Consider the following 20,220-nt stretch of genomic DNA (forward strand, 5'->3'; position numbering starts at 1 on the left):
GTACCAGCAGATGTTGGAAACGACAACGTAGTAATTAAGGAATTGTTTCACCGAGCGAGGCTAGATAGGGGTGTTGAGTTCGGGTGGAGCAGGGGTCTAACCGCCGTCTGGTTATCCTTATTGTTTTTCCATGATTTACTTCAATCTTGGAATGATACCTTGAAAAACTTCACTGACAGTTTGGATTGCAGTGCGGTTCCCATTCGCATTTGTACTCCGTCTGTAATGAACCTCATCGTGGACAGGAGGCTAAACAGTACTTTTCCTTCCTTTCTTGCTCTTTTCTTTCCTTACATCAACTTAAAACCAAACGCACTCTTAATCCATTAGCATATTTTATAGAGGTATTTTGTGCATTAACCGTAACTTCTACTGTGGGGAAGCCAGAAACGAATAGAATCGAAGCATTTGAGATGTGGTGTTAGCGTCGCTAAAGTGGACTCATAAGGTAGGAGATGTGGAGATTCTCCACTGACTATGGTAAACACTAATGCCATAGAGGAACTATAGACAGTAAAAATTGCACTAGAAGACAGAGGTTGTAGGACGTTGGATGCAAGTGCTGTTCTGAGATTGAAGAGATTGACACTGGAGAGCATATCGTGGCTATGCACATAAAACAAGTCAGACGACTAATTCCGCCCTTGGTGCCTCCACCCCCATCCCAGATACAAACATCCGTTTTCCGCTCTGTATCCAGACGGCCTTAGACATTCCATAAAGTGATTCTTTGCTAGATTCAGTATTTTTGGCCTGCTATTTCCCTGACAAAATATGTTTGAAACCACTGTCTTAGAAGAAGAACGCCTTTCTACAAGTACGTAGCTTTCTTGCCGTTACATTAGGAAGCACGCTATGCGAATTTTCTTAACGCACTTCTGATGTTCGTACTTCATAAAGTGTGGATTTAAATACGTAACTTTCGTGATAAACGTGGACTAGTTAAATTTGAAATTTGTTTAGCATACCTGAGATCTGAGATCTACAGTCCCAAATAAAATATACTGCAGCACCTCCAGCTGGTGGACAGACAAGTTGGTCTATCAATATGAACTATCAGTAACAGTAAATAAAAGGAACACAAAACAATGCGAATTTAACAAAATACTCTGAGATGTTTCCGAGACAATTTCAGAAGTTTCAATGAAAATTTCGCAAAAAGAGACTGAAAGCAACGAAAGTGTAAAACAAACTGACAACAGGTAAGAAACGTTGGGCGTCTGATTCATTTCATCAGTGAAAATGTATAGGGAAACCCTAACGGCGATTTGAAGAAATGAACTGTGTTTTGAGATGATGCTGTTTCAAGGGACACGATTAATTTATTCAGAGTTATTGAAATTTGTGAAATTTTGTACAGAATCTATGGCGAGAGCCCGAAAAACTGGAACTATTTTGATTTCCTTCGTAAGAAATGGAATACAGAAGACAAAAAAAAAGCTTTTTCGTGAAATGTACAACATAATCAGTGATATTATCGAAATTATATAGAAAACGCATTATACTTTTAATCAGGGAGAACGCAATGGATTATTTCTAATGCTTATGTGAAATTATAGAATGGAGCAATGAATATATCGAAAAAGGGGCCAGGCATTCCATTCTTAGTACCAAACTTCCTGTTAAGAATCTCAGAGAGAATTTCAGTTTTTTGAAGTATGAAAATGAAGAAGGAATAAGCATTAATGCAACATTATCGTTTCCCTCTAGTGTATACAAAGTTCTATAGGGAATGGAGTAAGCAGGATTGGCTAGAAGACAAATGTCAGGATTTAGAAGCATATATCACTAGGGGGAAGACAGATGCCACCCACAGGAAAATTAAAGAGACCTTTGGTGAAAACAGAACCACCTGTTGAATATCAAGATCTTAGGTGAATAACCAGCCCTAAAGGAAAGAAGGAAATGCAGAAAGGTGGAAGGAGTATATGGAGGGTCTATACAAGGGAGATATACTGGAGGGAAATATTATGGAAATAGAAGAGGACGTAGATGAAGTCGGAGATATTGTACTGCTTGAAAAATTTGACATAGCGCTGAAAGACTTAAGTCGAAACAAGGCATCGGGAGTAGACAACATTCGGTTAGAACTACTGATGGCCTTGGGAGAACAAGCCATCACCAAACTCTTCCATCTGGTGAGCAAGATGTATGAGACAGGCGACAAACCCTCAGACTTCAGGAAGAATATAATACTAATACCAATTCCAACAAAAGCGGTGCTGACATGTGAAAATTACCGAACTATCAGTTTAACAAGTTATGGTTGCAAAATACTAAAAGGAATGCTTTGAAGAAGAATGGAAAAGCTGTTAGAAGGCGACCTCAGGGAAGGTAAGTGTGGATCCCAGAGAAATATAGGAACAAACAGTGAGATACTGACTCTACGACGTCTCATAGACGATAGGTTAAGGAAAGCCAAACTTACGTTTATAACGTTTGTAGACTTAGAGAAAGCTTTCGAAAATGTTGATTGGAATACTCTTTTTAAATTCTAAAGGTGGCAGGGGTATAATACAGGGAGCAAAAGGATTTTTACAATTTGTGCAGAAACCAGACAGCAGTTATAAGAGTCTAGGGGTGTGAAAGGAAAACAATGATGGAGAAGGGAATGGGACAAGATTGTAGTCTGTCCCCGATGTTACTCAATATGTATACTGAGCAAGCAGTAAAGGAAACAAAAGGAAAATTTGGGGTAGCGATTAATATCTAGGGAGAGGAACTAATAACTTTGAGGTTTGCCAATGATATTGTAATTCTGTCAGAGACATCAAAGGACTTGGAAGAGCAGTTGAACAGAATGGACGGTGTCTCTGCAAGGAGGATATACACTCCTGGAAATGGAAAAAAGAACACATTGACACCGGTGTGTCAGACCCACCATACTTGCTCCGGACACTGCGAGAGGGCTGTACAAGCAATGATCACACGCACGGCACAGCGGACACACCAGGAACCGCGGTGTTGGCCGTCGAATGGTGCTAGCTGCGCAGCATTTGTGCACCGCCGCCGTCAGTGTCAGCCAGTTTGCCGTGGCATACGGAGCTCCATCGCAGTCTTTAACACTGGTAGCATGCCGCGACAGCGTGGACGTGAACCGTATGTGCAGTTGACGGACTTTGAGCGAGGGCGTATAGTGGGCATGCGGGAGGCCGGGTGGACGTACCGCCGAATTGCTCAACACGTGGGGCGTGAGGTCTCCACAGTACATCGATGTTGTCGCCAGTGGTCGGCGGAAGGTGCACGTGCCCGTCGACCTGGGACCGGACCGCAGCGACGCACGGATGCACACCAAGACTGTAGGATCCTACGCAGTGCCGCAGGGGACCGCACCGCCACTTCCCAGCAAATTAGGGACGCTGTTGCTCCTGGGGTATCGGCGAGGACTATTCGCAACCGCCTCCATGTAGCTGGGCTACGGTCCCGCACACCGTTAGGCCGTCTTCCGCTCACGCCCCAACATCGTGCAGCCCGCCTCCAGTGGTGTCGCGACAGGCGTGAATGGAGGGACGAATGGAGACGTGTCGTCTTCAGCGATGAGAGTCGCTTCTGCCTTGGTGCCAATGATGGTCGTATGCGTGTTTGGCGCCGTGCAGGTGAGCGCCACAATCAGGACTGCATACGACCGAGGCACACAGGGCCAACACCCGGCATCATGGTGTGGGGAGCGATCTCCTACACTGGCCGTACACCACTGGTGATCGTCGAGGGGACACTGAATAGTGCACGGTACATCCAAACCGTCATCGAACCCATCGTTCTACCATTCCTAGACCGGCAAGGGAACTTGCTGTTCCAACAGGACAATGCACGTCCGCATGTATCCCGTGCCACCCAATGTGCTCTAGAAGGTGTAAGACAACTACCCTGGCCAGCAAGATCTCCGGATCTGTCCCCCATTGAGCATGTTTGGGACTGGATGAAGCGTCGTCTCACGCGGTCTGCACGTCCAGCACGAACGCTGGTCCAACTGAGGCGCCAGGTGGAAATGGCATGGCAAGCCGTTCCACACGACTACATCCAGCATCTCTACGATCGTCTCCATGGGAGAATAGCAGCCTGCATTGCTGCGAAAGGTGGATATACACTGTACTAGTGGAGACATTGTGCATGCTCTGTTGCCTGTGTCTATGTGCCTGTGGTTCTGTCAGTGTGATCATGTGATGTATCTGACCCCAGGAATGTGTCAATAAAGTTTCCCCTTCCTGGGACAATGAATTCACGGTGTTCTTATTTCAATTTCCAGGAGTGTAAGTTGAACATCAACAAAAGCAAAACGAAGATAATGGAATGTAGTAGAATTAAATCAGGCGGTGCTGCGGGAATCCGATTAGGAAATGAGACACTTAAAGTAAGAGATGAGTTTTGCTATTTGGACAGTAAAATAACCAACGATGGTCGAAGTAGAGACGATATAAAATTGTGGACCGGCAGTGGCAAGAAAAGCGTTTGTGAAGAAGAGAAATTTGTTAACATCGAGTATGAATTTAAGTGTCAGGATTCTTTTCTGGAACTATTTTTTTGCAGTGTTGCCATGTGTGAAAGTGAAACGCGAACGATAAACATATTAGACAAGAAGAAAATAGAAACTTTTGAAATACTGTGCAACAGAAAAATGCTTAAGATTAGATGAGTAGATCACGTAACTGATGAGAAGATACTGAATTGAGTTGGGGAGACAGGCACTTGTGACACAACTTGACCAAAAGAAGGGATTTCTGAGACATCAAGAGATCATCAGTTTAGTACAGGAGGGAAGTGTATGTGGAAAAAATCGTAGAGGGAGACGAAGAGATGGATACAGTAAGCAGATTCAGAAAGACATAAGTTGCAGTAGTTATTTGGAGATGGAGAGGCTTGCACAAGATAGAGTAGCATGGAGAACTGCATCAAACCAGTCTTTGGATTGAAAACCACAATAACAATAAGGAATGAAGGATCATATTAGCGAAAATTTGAAATTAGATTAGAAAAGCAATCAACACAAGAATAAAGTGATGTATATCATATCGAAAAGAAAACAGTACAAACTAACAACGAGCCATAAAACCAGGAAATCGGTTTTTATTTTTATTGCATTGATGTCAATGACCGGATTATATGTAAACTAGAAACTATGCTTTGGATGGACCTGAAATGGAAAATTTATAGAGTCATTTAATATTCGTTTTGATAGATGTCAGTGAGACAGTAATGCGAAAACTATTCATAAACCGAGAATCGCTCAGTGAACAATGGAGAGAAGCTGAAAATCGAACACATGGATCAGAGAATAGACAGAAAAACTTGGCGTAATTCTACAGTAACGAAAGTGAAATGGAGGTGTGCGTGACTTGTAGACATGAGCGTACACAGCTGCTACCCGACCATGCTTTCGCTAGGAAAAAAAAAACATATATATTTTTATAAACAGATAATTCATCTTCCCCTGTCAGACTGGCGTACGTATCAGTTCAAGATCGGTTTGAGGACAGCAGCACGTATCGTTTACTACACACTAGCAACTGTGCCCAGGGTCGTGAACTCTCAAAACTATTTCGCCATACGTTTGAAACTGGAAGAAGTAGCAACCCCTCCCTCCCATCCCGCCCCCTGACCCTGCTTGTTTGATTCTGCGTATTTGCTTTCATATAGAAAGTCTTTGTTGAATTTTACGCTATACGAAAGGAGCAAGGCAGTGACGTAGTGGAAAGTGGGTAGAAGCATTGGAAAAGATGAGAGTATAACGACAATGCTCTCGTTACGTGAATATGTCAAATAATTGGGTGCTGAATCGCTAGAATTTTATGGTAACAATTAATTACGTCCCACGGTGCGAAATGCGATAAAAGAGTTTCGATGCCACATTTGTAGAGATAAAAATTTCTAATTGTATCCATTTAATCTGTGAGGTCGGTGTAACTATATTCTGTGTATCACTTGTTTATATCGGATAAGTGTTCGTCTGAGAAATACGGCGCTTGTTGCCAGGTAACGTTTCGTATATTCTTTATATAGGCTGGAGAAGTCCACTCTCACGCGCGAGCGTCAACACAAAAGAATAGCCTACCGCCCCCACCTTCACCTCGAGGGACCTTTCCGGTAAGAAAGGAGACGGGAGGAAAAAATCTACGAGGATTCCTTCTACCTGGTGCTCTATATCGTCTGCCTTCCTGACAGCCGCATAAAAAGTCAGTCCGTCCTGCTTGGCTGTGCTCAAGCGGCGTCGAATTTTTTTCTGCCCTTCCCCCAGGTGGTGTTTTCTAATGTGTGTCAAGTGTTACAGAATGCGGGGGGCAAACGACGGAGGGAGGACGCGACAGAGTGCCCCAATTAGCACACGGAATTCCTGGGGCGCAGGCTTCCAGCTTTTTTTTTTTTCCTTCTCTTTTCGCTGGAAGATCACGAGCCGGGCCTCCTCGACGAGGTTGCCCAGACCGTTCTTCAGTCCGCTGAAAAGTACACGGCGCAAGGGGGAGAAATATGGCGCATCATGCTAGGTGGCGCTTTTCTTTCTTTCTTCGTCCTTTTTTATTCGTCTCTTCTCTCGACAGATCGCTCTCGCGTGACAGTGGATCAATAAGTGCTAAGAATATCGCGCCCCCACGGTGATGAGAACGTAGGCATTTACCGGTCTACAGGACCGTGTGACAAAATCCCAATCTTTGCAGAACAAACAACGCCACTAGTAAGGCGCACTGGTGGTGTGTGGAGCTTGTATTTTGGTGCCAACGTTATATCTGGAACATGTTCGCAGCCAGTACGTTGTTCGCATTTGTGGTCACACTTGCGGCAACCATTTCTACAACTCCATACATTGCAAACCACTGTGAAGTGCACTGCGGAGTGTACTTAGACTGTACAACGCGTTAAGTTTTACCTCTTTGAGCTTGGAAAGAAAGTCTTCCTAAATACTGTAGAGGGGATTTAATTAGTAAAATGTTTTATTCACGGCCTCTGAATACATTTAATATCCCCTGTTAGTCTTACTTGGTAAGAGTCCCACGCACTTGACCTATATTCGAAATGGAACGCACATATACTTGGTAAACAGTCTCCTTTCTAGACTGAGTGTATTTTCCCAGTATCTCCCCATTCAACCGATGTCTTCCGTGTGCTTTGCCTACTACTAAGCCTACTTCATCTTTGTTTCATATCCACACAAACTGTTACAACCACGTATTGTTATGAGTTGACTGACTACAGTTGTCAAAGAACACTAATTTTCCAAGTTTTGCGAATTGCATTATTCTACATTTTCCCCTACTACAGCCAGTGAACAGAAGGAATTAGCCGGCCGAAGTGGCCGTGCGGTTCTAGGCGCTGCAGTCTGGAACCGCGAGACCGCTACAGTCGCAGGTTCGAATCCTGCCTCGGGCATGGATGTGTGTGATGTCCTTAGGTTAGTTAGGTTTAACTAGTTCTAGGGGACTAATGACCTCAGAAGTTGAGTCCCATAGTGCTCAGAACCATTTTTTTTTAGAAGGAATTAATACTCTGAACTAAACAGGTTTCGCAAGGCTCAATTGAACTGATTGACTGCTGCGTCATCCTGAGCCGATAGGCGTCGCTGGATGCGTATATGGAGGGCGTGTGGTCAGCACACCGCCCTTCCGGCTGTTGTCAGTTTTTGTGACCGGCGCCGCTACTTATCAGTCAAGTAGCTTCTCAGTTGACCTCATGAGGGTTAAGTGCATCCCGCTTGCCAAGAGCACATGGAAGCCCGGATGGTCACTAATAATACTGATATTTAAAATTCTACAATGGCTTATACAGGGTGTTTCAAAAATGACCGGTATATTTGAAATGGCAATAAAAACTAAACGAGCAGCGATAGAAATACACCGTTTGTTGGAATATGCTTGGGACAACAGTACATTTTCAGGCAGACAAACTTTCGAAATTACAGTAGTTACAATTTTCAACAACAGTTGGCGCTGCGGTCTGGGAAACTCTATAGTACGATATTTTCCACATATCCACCATGCGTAGTCTCTGAATGAAATTACCCGAAACCTTTGACAACGTGTCTGGCGGAATGGCTTCACATGCAGATGAGATGTACTGCTTCAGCTGTTCAATTGTTTCTGGATTCTGGCGGTACACCTGGTCTTTCAAGTGTCCCCACAGAACGAAATCACAGGGGTTCATGTCTGGCGAATAGAGAGGCCAATCCACGCCGCCTCCTGTATGTTTCGGATAGCCCAAAGCAATCACACGATCATCGAAATATTCATTCAGGAAATTAAAGACGTCGGCCGTGCGATGTGGCCGGGCACCATCTTGCATAAACCACGAGGTGTTCGCAGTGTCGTCTAAGGCAGTTTGTACCGCCACAAATTCACGAAGAATGTCCAGATAGCGTGATGCAGTAATCGTTTCGGATCTGAAAAATGGGCCAATGATTCCTTTGGAAGAAATGGCGGCCCAGACCAGTATTTTTTGAGGATGCAGGGACGATGGGACTGCAACATGGGGCTTTTCGGTTCCCCATATGCGCCAGTTCTGTTTATTGACGAAGCCGTCCAGGTAAAAATAAGCTTCGTCAGTAAACCAAATGCTTCCCACATGCATATCGCCGTCATCAATCCTGTGCACTATATCGTTAGCGAATGTCTCTCGTGCAGCAATGGTAGCGGCGCTGTGGGGTTGCCGCGTTTGAATTTTGTATGGATAGAGGTGTAAACTCCGGCGCATGAGACGATACGTGGACGTTGGCGTCATTTGGACCGCAGCTGCAACTCGGCGAACGGAAACCCGAGGCCGCTGTTGGATCACCTGCTGCACTAGCTGCGCGTTGCCCTCTGTGGTTGCTGTACGCGGTCGCCCTACCTTTCCAGCACGTTCATCCGTCACGTTCCCAGTCCGTTGAAATTTTTCAAACAGATCCTTTATTGTATCGCTTTTCGGTCCTTTGGTTACATTAAACCTCCGTTGAAAACTTCGTCTTGTTGCAACAACACTGTGTTCTAGGCGGTGGAATTCCAACACCAGAAAAATCCTCTGTTCTAAGGAATAAACCATGTTGTCTACAGCACACTTGCACGTTGTGAACAGCACACGCTTACAGCAGAAAGACGACGTATAGAATGGCGCACCCACAGACTGCGTTGTCTTCTATATCGTTCACATCACTTGCAGCGCCATCTGTTGTTGAAAATTGTAACTACTGTAATTTCGAAAGTTTGTCCGCCTGAAAATGTACTGTTGTCCCAAGCATATTGCAACAAACGGTGTATTTCTATCGCTGCTCGTTTAGTTTTTATTGCCGTTTCAAATATACCGATCATTTTTGAAACACCCTGTATCAGTTTACAGCCTGAACATTTAGCTGTTTTTCGTCATAATCACCATTTCTGTCGATGCATTTTTGTAGCCGCTGTGGCAGTTTTTGTATGCCGGTGTCACACCAGCTCGGCGCCATGCTGTTCAGAAAGTTATGAACTGGCTTAATTGTTGCTTGGTCTCAGGTGTAAAGTGGTATGTCCATGTTTCGTCACCCATGACAATTGAGTCCAGAAAGTTGTCCTGTTCGGCTGCAAGGTGGTGAAGAAATTCGCGGGACGCATCAACTCGTTGCCGTATATGGTCCTCAGTCAGCATGCGTGGCACCCATCTTGCGTACACCTTCCGGTGGTTCAGTGTTTCCGTTAAAATTCTGTGAGCTGTGCTTCAGGAAACCTCAGGAACCAACGTGCAGAGATCATCCAGGGTGATACGCCGACCTTCTCGCATGCTTTTCTCAACCTTCAACACTGTCTCCTTAGAAATTGACGGTCTCCCGCTCCTTTGTTCGTCGTGAATTTCGGTCCGACCAGCTGCAAACTCTCTACACCACTTAGGAACATTTTTGATATCCATGCACGAATCACCATACACTTCTGTCAATTGGCGATGGATTTCAATCGGCGCAGTGCCCTTTATGTTCAAAAACCGAATAACTGCTCGCATTTCGCACTTGGCGGTAACATCCAAAGGGAGCTCCATTCTCAACGGCTGCCAAACCAAGACTGAGCGCCTCAGCACGGCGTGCGCATGTTTGCATGTTTAGACACAGCGAGTGAAGCACTCTTCATAACAGTGTGACCAACTGCCACAAAAACTTATACTTTACTTATAGGAGACCTTACTTTTGGGATTACCCTCGTACTATATACACGGTGTCCCAGAAATATTACGACAAACAGCTACTGGAGGTGGGACACATAATAAAAATTGAGAACTGCATAGCAACCCATGACCGCAAACGTCGTCGTACGCCGTTAGGTGGTGCTGTACACGAGAGTTCTGGAGGAGAACGTCACTTACTTGCAGATGTTACACAAATGTGGGGCGAAACATGTGGTTCCAACAGCCTGCTCCTTTTGGCTTGGTTGTTATTAGGCATTTGAACAGGTCATTCCCACATCGATGCATAGATGGTGGTGGACCGTTTCCCTGGCCCCCATGCTCGCTGGATTTACGAACCCTGATTTCTTTGTGTGGGGAGCCTTGAAATCTCTCATACATCGCGTTGCTGTGGAGTCTGAAGTGGATCACGGCTCTGAGCACTATGGGACTTAACTTCTGTGGTCATCAGTCCCCTAGAACTTAGAACTACTTAAACCTAACTAACCTAAGGACATCACACACATCCATGCCCGAGGCAGGATTCGAACCTGCGACCGTAGCAGTCCCGCGGTTCCGGACTGCGCGCCTAGAACCACTAGACCACCGCGGCCGGCGAAGTGGATCACGTAGCAAGGATCGTCTGCGCGTACGCTACAATCAAAGACACTTCCGGTGTGTTCGAGAGTGTTCGGCAGTCAATGCTCCGTTGGTGTCAGTCATGCGTGGCGTCTGGTGGTGCAAACTTCGAGCATCTGTTGTAACATTGTAGCGGTATTCATATCGTGCACCACGTGTACTCATTATTTTCAATAAATCTTTCAAAGGAAGCACTCTCTCGTTTCTTTTCCGATCTGCGACCTCTGCTACCACTTATCCCCAACGTTTGGGGCCATGGATTGCTATGCAATTCTCAATGGATATGATGTGCTCACCTCCGCTAGAAGATTTTCGTAACATTTCTAGGACGCCCGTTATATACAGGGTGATTGGGTTCAAATTACTGCGGATAACTGTGAAACAATATCTCTAGTGCGATTACAAGATGTCGTGGATGCACGTGTTCGTCACATTGAGCAACGTTTGTAACGTGAAATGTAAACATGGTACGCATTTAACAAATGTTACACTCTCATGAGCCGCCAGGGGTGGCCGACCGGTTCTAGGCACTACAGTCTGGAACCGAGCGACCGCTACGGTCGCAGGCTCGAATCCTGCCTCGGGCATTGATGTGTATGATGTCCTTAGGTTAGTTAGGTTTAAATAGTTCTAAGTTCTAGGGGACTGATGATCTCAGAAGTTAAGTCCCATAGTGCTCAGAGCCATTTGAACCAACCCTCTCATGAGGAAATCATTCGCTATTTCTCTTCCGCATGTCCTTCGAAATGTTGCCATAGAGTTTCACTGTCCTACGATGACTGTTTTTCCACGGGGGCCCTCTCAAGCAGGGAAAATTTAATTATAACCAGCCTGTGTATTGGAATGTCCGATTTCGGAGCTGTGAACTGTGTCGACACTGCATCATACACGTCAGAGTGGCGGACTGTGGTACGAGAGGTCGATGACAAGCATAATTTCCTCTCGGGATCGCCGTCAGAAATACCTCGAATGACACTTGACAAATAGTCTGTCTTTCCCCGGATCAGGAGCCCTATAACAGTTCGTTAGGAGACTTTTTTCCGCTATTGCTCACGCCAGCTGCTGTGCTCGTCCTGCCTCATCACGAGGTGCTCCGAATATTCCGGAAAGTACCCGCGCCCGTCATTAGCCCTTGTCGCTCGAGCCACAGATTGCGGCGCTGGCTGGTTTTCGCGGGACGGCGTTCCCACGCTGTCGCAGGCCAGCGCGTCCCCCCGGCAACGAGCGCGCGCCCAGTCCTCGCTCCGATATCTTGCTTGTCATTCCGCAGAACGACCTGAAGAATACATTACTCTTTGTGTGTCAGGGGAGCTCCTTTTTGCCGAGCGGTGTCGGCCGCTAATCGGCGCGCTCCTACTCACGGGATGATAAAACGATTCTTGAAGCGCTCGTGGCGCCTCGGAGCGCTGCTGTTTGCTGTTCGGACGGCGGACGCGTAAACTCAGAGGAATATTGTCGAATTCAGATGAAGCCGATTTCCGAGGAACCTGTTAACGCCTGTCGGCCAGGTGTCGTCACAAATGCCCGACCGCTAAGAAGCATTAGCACAGGGAACGGGAACGGAATACTAAAGTCTCGAATTTCTCGGTTGAGTACTTGAGCACTAAGCAGATTACTCCTTCTCAGAAGCTAGCCTCGTAACTACAACATTCTGTTGTATTGTGTAATTGAATTTTTTCAGCAGGTACTCGTCAGTTTGTACGAAATAACAGAATCGAAAAACTCTTCAGAAACCGTGACGTTTGTGGATTAACGTGGACCCAGGTAATTATTTCATAACACTGGCTTTGGTATGATTCTTCGGCTTCTTCCGGCGTACTTAATGTCAAAATAGTTCACGTGTGAACTGCCGGATGTCATTGTTCAGCTGGCAACGTATTTCGGCAACGTAGTCCACAACAGCGATTTTACCTTTAAGACCGCTTTCATGTGACAGCCTACAAGAATACGAATGGAACGTCCTCAGTTATTTGCTGGATGTTTTCGAATCTCTATCTTCCTCTACAGTCTTACCCTCTACAGCTTCCACTAATACCTTGGGAATTATTACCCGATACCTTAACATATGTCCTGTCATCCTGTCCCTTCTTCTTGTCAGTGCTTTCTATGTATTCCTTTCCTCTCCCATTCTGCGCAGAACCTCCCCATTCCTTACTTTATTAGTCTACCTAAAGCTCTAGTTCTGTTAATAAACACAAGCAGTACTGTGCACAGCTTTGATCTATTTGTTTTCCTAATATGAGGCTTGTAATGCAGCACTCGTTAATCCTGTGCAATATGTTGAAATAATTTATAACTTTCTCAGACTACGGTTTGCCTCTTTTTTCAGTGAATGATAGCGCACTATCTACCAAGAATGCGTCAAAAGCCACACCTCAAGCATGTCAGTTGAGTGGGCTCCAGTGAAATATATCAACGAAACAGTAGCTGAACTAAGGACCGCACTGAGCAATGCACGACCACATTACAAAAGATTTGGAAATGAAAGGACCGATGTTTGTGAATGGATTATATGAAAATGATGTGGAGCAGAAGTGGTTCCCTGCCGTGCTTTGCTGGCACAATTTCCGAATGCTCAGTCTCGCACAAGAGTGTTGCTTTCTGACGTATGTGCAAAATACCGCAGTTCACACAGTAAGTGTAAGAGTTGGGAAGAAACCTGTCTCACGTAATTGTATGGGCCAGAATGCCACCACGGCAACTGCTTCGAATTTACCATAAAATGCAGCTATTTATCGGAAATATTCAAGATATGGTACAACGTTGGATGCAGAATTGCTCAATAGTGTTAGCTGAGATGCTCCACAGTATGTCAAGGAGGACCAGGAGACGGACAGATCTCTTTCTAAGGTACGACGGTGCACTTTCTGACCCACTGGATACAATGTTTTCACGTGTAAGAACTCCAATACACATTGTACAAGATACTGTTTTGATATAGGGATACTTTGGGAAACGTAATTAACCTTTTAACGTTTCTATCAACTAGACAGCCACATTCAAATGTGTATAATCTTACAGAATTGAACCGTGTTATTTGGTACACGTTTTATTGTAATACTACAAAGTTGTAGTGGTTCCCTTCTTTTTTTCTGTAAAAAAAAAACTATTTAGACAGTCTAGAATCCCGATCGCTACACTTCATTATACACATAAGTTTGTTTTTGTAATTTGGCTCGGGTGAAACACCGCATTAAGGGCCTAGCTAAAATTTTTTTGAGAATACTATGTTAATCAGCATAACGATTATAACTGAGATCCTATGTTAGCATCTCCTTGTAAATATGTCCTGTTGCACCGAGGCCGCTAACACAATTAGTGCTTTAAAATATATATATATTTATAAGTCCATGGGATAAGCATTTGTCGTATCTTCACGCAGCGATTTAGAAACTGCACGCTTCGTAGACTGACAGAAAGTAAAAGACAATACTTCCACATCAGATAATTCTGAAAATAAACCACTGATTAAAGCGTAATATATTCCTCCAATGAATCATAGCTACTTTGGCTCGTAGAACTAACAAGTTTGACAATTGATAGCAAGAATTAACCTACTGACTAGGCGCACCTGTGAACACGTTCAGTCCAAAATGTATACAACACAGCGAGTCGTATTAAAATTCTGTATTTTTCTTAATTTTTGCGGAAACAACGACTGGTTGCGGTGTTATTTCTTGAGAAAACAATGACTAGTTGTAGATATTTCGTGTTTCCTTCTAACACCACAATATCCCGCCGCCTCTGCATCCGCTTCAGTCTGTGATGACCCGTATTACTTAATTTTTTGTTATTTGTTTTTAACTGACCGCCCGAGTGTCAGTTCGCGTCTGCTGACGTTCGAGACCTTTTTACAACACTGAGTTGCTACGGACCCCTAAGCTAAGCACGTGAAAAATAGAGGAAAGTGATCCTTTAACGCTACTTATGTCTCTTTTTATGAAACTATTACTGATTAAGGCATTAATTAATTGATTTTAATTTTGAAATGAGTAACCGCGTTCTAACAGTTGTCTAAACTATTGCAAAGACTTTCATAAGCGTCTGGTGGAAGATACGGAGGTCGTTGCCAGCACACTTTTCACTAAGACTTCACTGCTTACCTAAATCATCATCTATACAACTTTGTATTGAGCAACAGCGCCAATAAAACATTGGATAAAGAAGGAAGCGCGCACCATTCTTGAAGGGGAAGATGAAAAATAATTTTGGATTTGAACTAAAAAGTCACTGCCTGAACCTGGTAAGAGATTTACACTTTTACCTTAGTGAAAACCAAGATGAATCAGGAAACCGAAATTTCAACACTTTTTGCACTTTTGATAATTAAATGCATGCAGATATCAATCATTAACTATTTCAGATTTCTATTCCAAGACATTAAAAATTAGATGACTATGAAAACATTAATGTTGCGACCGTTCTTTGCAATCAAGCCTATTTAGTGACTGTTCTATAAGTTGTGGTATTTTCAAACATTTTAAAGTTACTTTACTGAATTACTAGAATAGTAATCTCGTTGAGCCATCAGTCTTCTGACTGATTTGATGCGGCCCGCCTCGAATTCATCTCCTGTGCCAACCCCTACATCTCGGTGTATCATTTGCAGCCTATGTCCTCAATTATTTGTTGGATGAATTTCAATCTCTGTACTCTTCTACAGTTTTTCCAGCTCCCTCTAGTACCATGACAGATATTCCCTGATGAGAACAGTAATATGCAACAGACAATCAAGAAGCCACATTTACTTTATACAGAGTGCACTCAGTTACAATTTATGTTAAACAACGATTGCTTTACTTTTCAGATATTAAGAAACATATACAGTCACTTTTCAGGGTACACATGAATGTAGGAGATAGTGAAGGAAAGTCCGGAAATGATCAGTGTGCAATAATTTAGAATTACACACGGATACCTTTCTCAGAAGTAATGTATTGTTAAAGAACAGTTATAAAATACATCTATTACTGATGCGCCCTTTACAGCTATACAGAAATGAAAACGTTCTTGTTTGTCTAATAATGCATAGTAATCAGCCAATACATTGCAGAATCTTCACGACTCTTACGACAAACACAGCTGCTGCTCATCACATTGCTTGCTGAACTTGTGGGTGAGCAAATTTAACTTTTTATAACCCTAACAAGGGACCCTCCCCATCGCACCCCCCTCAGATTTAGTTATAAGTTGGCACAGTGGATAGGCCTTGAAAAACTGAACACAGATCAATCGGGAAAACAGGAAGAAGTTGTGTGGAACTATGAAAAAATAAGCAAAATATACAAACTGAGTAGTCCATGCGCAAGACAGGCAACATCAAGGATAATCTGGGCTCAGTAGCGCCGTGGTCCCGTGGTTAACGCGAGCAGCTGTGGAACGAAAGGTCCTTGGTTCAAGTCTTCCCACGCGTGACAAATTTAATTTTTTAGTTTCAGACAATTACCAAAGTTCAGGTACTCACACATAATCAACTTCGCTCTCCAAAATTCCAGGACATGTTCAGATTTGCTTGGACATATGCAGGATTTGACAGTCTACACACGGAAAAATTTGAAAACGTTAAAACCATATGTTTTGACAGAGCACGGGGAAAACTGTGCGACTGTGAAACTGTTGCATTCATTTGTTGCTGTTTATGTGACAAACTCTTATGTTTTCATCACTTTTTTGGGAGTGATTATCACATCCACAAGAAAATCTAAATCGGGCAAGGTAGAAGAATCTTTTCACCGATTCGCCAGGTGTACAAGTTAGGTGGGTCGACAACATATTCCTGTCATGTGACGCACACGCCGTCACCAGTGTCGTATAGAATATACCAGACGTGTTTTCCTGTGGAGGAATCGGTTGACCTATGACCTTGCGATCAAATGTTTTCGGTTCCCACTGGAGAGGCACGTCCTTTCGTCTACTAATCGCACCGTTTTGCGGTGCGGTCGCAAAACACGGACACTAAACTTATTACAGTGAACAGAGACGTCAATGAACGAACGGACAGATCATAACTTTGCGAAAATAAAGAAAGTAAAAATTTTCGCTCGAGGGAAGACTTGAACGCAGGACTTTTTGTTAGGCCGTTGCTCACGCTAACCACGGGACCACGGCGCTACTGTGCCCACCCTATCCATGAGTTGCATATCATGCGCATGGACTACTCAGTTTGTATATTTTGCTTATTTTTTTCATAGTTCCACACAACTTCTTCCTGTTTTCTCGATTGATCTGTGTTCAGTTTCTCAAGGCCTATCCACTGTGCCAACTTATAACTAAATCTGAGGGGGGTGCGATGGGGAGGTTCCCTTGTAAGAATCATCCATGCGAGACAACAATGCAAAACAAACGACATACTACTGTTATTGAACACACGGTGCAGCACAGTTCACTGAACATCATTAACACTCTTTACAGACATCTCCATGCGACTTTACGTCACTAACGTATTGCATTTTCTATAATTTAGTGGTATAAGTGGTAATTTAGTGATATAAGTAGTAAAGTGGTATAAGTGGTGTAATATAATTTAGTTGTGTATATAGTGGTATAATTTAGTGGTATAAATTGTGTAAGTGGTATAATTTAGTGGCATAAGTAATAGTGTGTGGTCCTTTAGGTGAAGACCAATTGTTTACATTTTCAATTTCGCAAAAATTTAACATATCCTCTCTTTATAATAACAAAAAATTTAGCACGAAAACAGAAAACGGACTCACACGACATACAGGATGTAAAAAAAAATGCTTATATAAAATACCTAAAATACGATACGTAAATAAATACGTATATATATTGGTAGAGTGATTAGACGGGATAGACACAAATGCCAAAGGTGCACCGTTTTCCCACTAGGGGTTCTTTCAGGGTTTGACGTTGGACTTAAGCCAACGTTCACAGTTAAGCAGGCGTAACAGTCGTCTCTGAGAGTTCATGTGTTCCGCCTTGAATAGAGATTTACCATCAGTAAGTGGGCTCGTACGGATCACGACCATCAGACTGAGCTGTACCTTGAGCCTATCACGTTCAGAGAAGGACATCGCCGTATCTTTCTCCGCGACTTACTACCGGATATGTTAGAAAATGTCTGGCTAGCAGTCAGACAACGATTATAGTTCCGGCGTGCGGGGGTCTCAGTACACTTTGCCGTTGATGTACACAGAACAGTTATACAACATTTCCGCAGTTCTTGGAGTTGTAGAGGGTGAGCCAGTATTGCGGCGCCCACGTTTCCCTGGCCTCTATGGATTTCTTTTTTGTGGGAGAAGATGAAGTGTTTGGTGTACGGGACAACGATACACACTCCAGAAGAGCTGCTCATATGGCTGACGCTGTAGCCATTATTCGTGAAACACTTGGTTGTTTTTAGCATTAGAGTCATTAGCACGCAGATACCAGCTGTGCATTAACGTAGACGAGCAACATTTTCATCAACACTCTAAAACAATATTCATCACGCGGCTTTTTGTATACCGCCTCTGAAATTCACTAGTGTAAAAATCATCATTGACCTCAAGGTCCATCTGCGACATTTGTCTCACGTAAGTGTTGTGTCATTTTATCTCCTCGGAACACTCTAAAATTTTGTATTCGTAGGTATTATACAAATTTTGTACAACACTAGTTAAATGGTTGTTGTACAGAAGGCCTTTACATAGGAAGTGATCTGCATGATAATACACTATTGGCCATTAAAATTGCTACACCAAGAAGAAATGCAGATGATAAACGGGTATTCATTGGACAAATGTATTATACTGGAACTGACGTGTGATTACATTTTCACGCAATTTGGGTGCATAGACCCCGAGGAATCAGTACCCAGAACAACCACTTCTGGCCGTAATAATGGCCTTGATACGTCTGGGCATTGAGTCAAACAGAGCTTGGATGGCGTGTACAGGTACAGCTGCCCATACAGCTTCAACACGATACCACAATTCTTCAAGAGTAGTGACTGGCGTGTTGTGACTAGCCAGTTGCTCGGCCACCATTGACGAGACGTTTTCAATTGTTCAGAGATCTGGAGAATGTGCTGGCCAGGGCAGCAGTCGAACGTATTCTGTATTCAGAAAGGCCCGTGCAGGACCTGCAACATGCGGTCGTGCATTATCCTGCTGAAATGTAGGGTTTCGCAGGGATCGAATGGAGGATAGAACCACGTGTCATAACAGATCTGAAATGTCCACTGTTCAATGCGTCGTCAATGCGAACAAGAGGTGACCGAGACGTGTAACCAATGGCACCCCATACCATCACACCGGGTGATACGCCAATACGGCGATGACGAATACACGCTTCCAATGTCCGTTCACCACGATGTCGCCAAACACGGATGCGACCATCATGATACTGTAAACAGAACCTGGATTCATCCGAAAAAATGACGTTGAGTACACCATCGCAGGCACTCCTGTCTGTGATGCAGCGTCAAGGGTAACCGCAGCCATGGTCTCCGAGCTGATAGTCCATGCTGGTGCAAACGTCGTCGAACTTTTCGTGCAGATAGTTGTTGTCATGCAGACGTCCCCATCTGTTGACTCAGGGATCGAGACATGGCTGCACGATCCGTTACAGCCATGCGGATAAGATGCCTGTCATCTCGACGGCTAGTGATACGAGGCCGTTGGGATCCAGCACGGCGTTCCGTATTACCCTCCTGAACCCACCGATTCCATATTCTGCTAACAGTCATTGGATCTCGGCCAGCGCGAGCAGCAATGTCCCGATACGATAAACCGTAATGGCGATAGCTACAACCCGACCTTTATCAAAGTCGGAAACGTGATGGTACGCATTTCTCCCCCTTACACGAGGCATCACAACAACGTTTCACCAGGCAACGCCGGTCAACTGCTGTTTGTGTATGAGAAATCGGTTGGAATCTTTCCTCATGTCAGCACGTTGTAGGTGTCGCCACCGGCGCCAACCTTGTGTGAATGCTCTGAAAAGCTAATCATTTGCATATCACAGCATCTTCTTCCTGTCGGCTAAATTTAGCGTCTGTAGCACGTCATCTTCGTGGTGTAGAAATTTTAATGGCCAGTAGTGTAATACGGTAAAGTTATGAGACAACGTACAATTCTTTTTTTTGTTATGCTCCAATTCTTCCGAGTACTGCATTCCTCGAATGCAATTCTGAGTGATCTCTCGGACGTTCGTCGCCAGTTTTATCATCCAACAATTTTTCACATGAAGGTTGGTGTCCCACCGCTGTCTGGGGCGTCTCCAGACACGTCTTCGGTCTGTTATTTCAATGACAGTAGTAGAAATGTCTTCACTGATGAGTCCTGCATCGAACGGAGCCGCGATGAGCAGCGAAGACCTGTCTTAGAGACGCCCTGGACAGCGGCGGGATACCAAACCGCCGTAAGCCCGACAACCAGGACCGCCATTTCTTATTGTTCAGGACCCCTGTCACCCGGGGCACCCTTACGGCACGGCGGTACGTCGGCGTTATTCTACTCTACGTTTTGTTGCACTTCATGGCCAGCCATCCAG

Source organism: Schistocerca cancellata, chromosome 3 (genome assembly GCF_023864275.1).
Source record: "Schistocerca cancellata isolate TAMUIC-IGC-003103 chromosome 3, iqSchCanc2.1, whole genome shotgun sequence".
Lineage (NCBI taxonomy): Eukaryota > Metazoa > Arthropoda > Insecta > Orthoptera > Acrididae > Schistocerca > Schistocerca cancellata.